Source organism: Dipodomys spectabilis, unplaced genomic scaffold (genome assembly GCF_019054845.1).
Source record: "Dipodomys spectabilis isolate Male_0828 unplaced genomic scaffold, ASM1905484v1 ptg000173l, whole genome shotgun sequence".
Lineage (NCBI taxonomy): Eukaryota > Metazoa > Chordata > Mammalia > Rodentia > Heteromyidae > Dipodomys > Dipodomys spectabilis.
In genome coordinates this window covers 8,717,884-8,722,267 of record NW_024870850.1, presented here as the reverse complement: position 1 = coordinate 8,722,267, position 4,384 = coordinate 8,717,884, and the positions used below count along the sequence as shown (strand labels likewise).

The 4,384-nt window shown below is 40.4% G+C and overlaps 1 non-coding gene across 1 annotated transcript; it reads right to left on the bottom strand.

Annotated features, from left to right (window-relative positions):
* Positions 1-1,472: 1,472 nt before the first annotated feature.
* LOC122120015 lies at positions 1,473-1,558 on the bottom strand. The gene has a single exon (XR_006149637.1). It is a non-coding gene; the product is annotated as a small nucleolar RNA SNORD35 (small nucleolar RNA).
* Positions 1,559-4,384: the final 2,826 nt, after the last annotated feature.

Below are 4,384 nucleotides of genomic sequence, written 5' to 3'. Positions count from 1 at the left end.
ATACCACCTTTTGGTGTTTTCAAAATGCAGCTGATTGCATCACTTTACATATCACTCTTGTAACTTTCTTCAGGTAATGTTTGAAGGAAAGCAACTTTTAGTTAAAAACACTCATATATTGGCCTTTTGGTGTGGAAATAATTGAGCAATGATAATAGTAATAATAATAATAATAAAAGAATTGAGAAATAGCTGAGAGCAGGTGGCTAAAACCCATAATCCTAGCTACTCAGGAGGTTGAGATTTGAAGATCACGGTTCAAAGCCAGCCCGGGCATAAAACTTCGTGAGACTCTTATCTCCAATTAGCCACTCAGAAAACTAGGAGTGCTGTGACTCAAGTGGTAGATTGCTTGCCTTAAGCTGAAGAACTGAGGGACAGAGCCTAGGCTCAGAGTTCAAGCCCTATAACCGACAAAATAAAAGAATCGAGTAGCATAGGTTTTACATTGAAGTAAATATCTAAACAAAGCCATGAAAATTTAAATGCAATTTCTGCTTTTTTTCTTTGTCCCTTAAAAGAAACCACAATGGGAAAAATATGTATGTAGAGCAAAATAAGAGAAGAAAAATAAGAAAACCATAAAACTCAAGGCAATGTTCTTAGCTTTGGATGGTCTCAAAGCCAGTTAGAAAATTTCTATCTTCTACCCCTTTGGCTGGTGGAAGCTACCAGTACATTGCCAGAACCTCCTGGGAACATACGCAGACACTTCCAGATCACAGTACCCAGTCTGGTTGGTCCATGAGCCGTTCACCACCTGTTAGTGCAGGAGTGCGGCTTCTGCCTCTAGGAGCTTCCAGATCCACCCCTACCAGGCCAATCAACCTAGGGTGCAGGCCTCACCGGGTGCATCAAGCGGTCCCCAGACATGACAAGCAGCATGTCTGAGCTGCTTAGCCCCTGCACATGCTTTGGCGCCTCTGGGGAAGATGGGGCTCAGGATCCTGCTCTGGAAGGGGAAGGATACTCCCAGCATGCCCTGGGGCATGGGGCAGTGAGCTTCATAAGAAGGAGACCTGGGCCTTGAGCATGAGGGGCTGCATGTGGCTAGGGCCTTGCCCATGTCTGAGGGTTTGTTCAGCAACACCAACTCGGGGCGGATCCTGAGCAGCAGGTCCAGGGAGCACAGGTGGGATCCATAACCTATTCCTGCTATTCTGGCCCCTCTCTGGGTTGAGATGATTCACCTACAATGTACGGGCATCTCTTTTCTTTTTTTTCCTGCTCAGGCAGATTTGATTGGTTTTCTTTTTAAAAAAACTTTATAAGTTTTTTTAATTGTGAAAATACCGTACAGGGGAGTTGCAATTACATGAGCAAGGTAATGAGTACATTTCTTATCAAGCACTTGCCTCCTCCTTTGTTTCCCCTTCCCATCCCTGCCCTCCCATCTTCCCACCCTTCATCTCACTCTGTGGTTGGTTTTCATTTAATATATTTGGGTATTTTTTCTCTCTCCCCCTTTTTATTTCCTGGTATCTGCTGAGCCTTTGGCATCACTGGCACTGCCCACAGTGGCATCCACAGACCATTGCAAGAAAAGACATCACTTGATTTAAAAAAAACTTAAAGACAGGATTGATGGTTTTCAGAGTTGGTTGGTGGGAAGAAAAGGGAAAAAATTGATTTACGAAAAAAATCGTGTCTGTGTGTGTGTATGTGTGTGTGTGTGTGTGTGTGTGTGCCAGACCTGGAAGTCAGGACCCAAACTCCCTTTCTTGGCTTTGTAATTCACAAGTTTCATTTTACCATTTGAGAAATACCTCCCATCCTGTATTTTTACTTGTAAGTTAAAGATGGAGTCTCATACACTTTTCTGTCCAGGCTAATTTTGAACTGTGATCCTCAGATCCAAGCCTTCTAAAGTAGCCATTGGTGTCTGACTTGAAAAAAATTGCATGTATAAAAATGAAATTAGTAATTAATTTAATAATAGACTTCCACAAGTATGTGAAAAGTTAGTACATATGACTCAATGTTTTAGTCAGTACTTAACAACAGTAACACTTTTTCTTTATTGAGAGTAATTACATAAATTTCACAGTACTGTGGCATATTGATACTAAGCTAAAGTCACTAACACATTTTACCCTTCACAATGCATCTTGTCATTGTCTTCATCTACAAAGCTTATGAACTCTGCAGACTTTAACAATAAAACTGTTTCTCCCAAATTGGGTGATATGTACATTTCTTTCCTTTTGCTCAGTATCAGCTGTTTCCACTTTCTCTCTCTTTCTCTCCCTCCCATCACCAGCCTTGAGTTGCTTAGTTCACTTTCATCAATGACCAGTGCAGCTGATGGGCCCCTCTGCTGTATTTTTTCACCCATTTACCTGTAGTTCTTTGCCCTCCTCTTAGCTTCCCTTAGATGTGCATGCTTATACACCATATATGCGGCCAGGATATAGAGTCATCTAGAAACTATATAACAAATTAGGAAGCCAATCTTTGTTTCTTGTATCTTGTTTATTTTGTCATATTTCATTGTGAAACAGTAACACATTTATGATGTGTAATTTAGTCCAATCAAGAGGCGATTGAACACCACTGGATCTGAAAAATGTAAGTAGAAAATAAAGCAGTGGAAGAAAGGACACACTATCTTTTGCCAGCATGGCTAAAGAGATCCCCTCAAAAATCTAGTGTTTCTGTTGTTCTCTTTTCTCCTCTTCTTCCATTTCTATTTGGGTGTCCTTAGAGATTTGGCCCGATATGATGCACAAATTGACTCATTGTGAGCTCTGGGCATTGATTTTACCAAGGTCCTATGGAAGTCAATGATGAGCCCATCCTTTCTCTCCTTTACTTGAGTGTCTCCTGGACAGGTATAGGTTCCACGCTTGTATCTTTTGAGACAGAGGCTGGGAATGGCCAGCTCCTGGTTTGTCAGTCCTGAAGATGGAGACTGAGCTTTCCTTGAGCTCCAAGCTTGAAAAGATCTTTGATTCTTTACCCCTTAGTTGTGTCTAAAGGCAGATGCAGCTTTACCTAGTAAGTAATGATGTAATTGATACATTAAGAGTCTTGGAAATATCACCTCTCAATCATACATAAAAACATAATTGCTTTGGGTAGCTAGTAAAAACTATTTCACACTTGTGTTCACAGTTCACCAAGTTTTATACCTCCTTAGTTGTGTTTGGTTAGCAGAATGGGTAACCAATGTTTTTTCTTCTACCTACATAGCACTGGCTCTGTTTCTGTTGAAGTCTTCCCCTAACGACAATACATATATTTTTCTAAACTCTTTCTGAGTACTGAAAAGGAACTGTTGCAACAATGTTAAAGGCCTGGACCTCAGTTATCAAAACAGTGGGGTGGTGGTGGCTTTAGCCTATAATCTTATCTACTCACAGGCTGAGATCTGAGGATTGTGGTTCAGTGCCAGCCCAGGCAGGAAAGTCTCTGAAACTCTTATCTCCAAATAATCACCAGAAAACCAGAAGTGGTGCTCTGGCTTAAGTAGTAGAGCACTCTCCTTCAGCTGAAGAGCTCAGGGAAAGCACCCAGGCCCAGAGTTCAAGTCCCGAGACTGACAAAAAAAAATAACAGCATCAATGATATTATTCAGAACTTCCTATTTTTGCCAAGCTATGATCTCTGTCTTCTGTGTTGTTCTTTTATTTCATATGCTTCATCTTTCTTTACTTCACAGTGAATTTCCATCTTGGCCACCTAAAGAAATGAAAATGAGCTGAGGTTCTTATGGGTTTTTATTTTATTTTATTTTTTTTGGTTCTGGTTCTAATAGTTGAAGCCAGGGTCTCGGTGTTGTTTCTGACCATTGTTTTTGTGTAAAGTGAGTACTCTGCCACTTGAACCACGTATACATTTTGACTTTTGTTGGTTTACTGGAGATAAAAGACTCATGAAATTTCCTTCTCAGGGTGGCTTGGAACCATGATCCTCACATATCAGCTCTCTGAGGAGCTAAGTTTACAGGCCTAAGGCACTGGTACTCAGTTAAGTGTAAGCAATTTTAATGTAACTTGTGACTGTTTAAACACAAACTGTTACAACTGTGTTTGCATTGGGCTCGCTGCTTGTGGACAAAAGACATGAGATCAGAATCATTCAGGTACGTTGTCCTCTTTGACAAGCTAAACATTCATTTCATTTTCCTGAGAATCCAGGAACAGGTGCCTTATACCTTAGACTCTTTGCTTAGAAATGACTTAACACTAACTTCCTTTACTATTGGAGTATGATGAATGTATAAGGGCAACTACCTATTAATTATTAGCCCCAAATTGTAAATTTATACTCAATAAAGGGCAAAAAATTTTTGGATTTGAAGTTTCCTTTTCTCTAGTGGGCAAGTGATCAGAGATTTCATAAAGTTTGATGTAGACATTTGACATGGCAGTCTAACACCCAT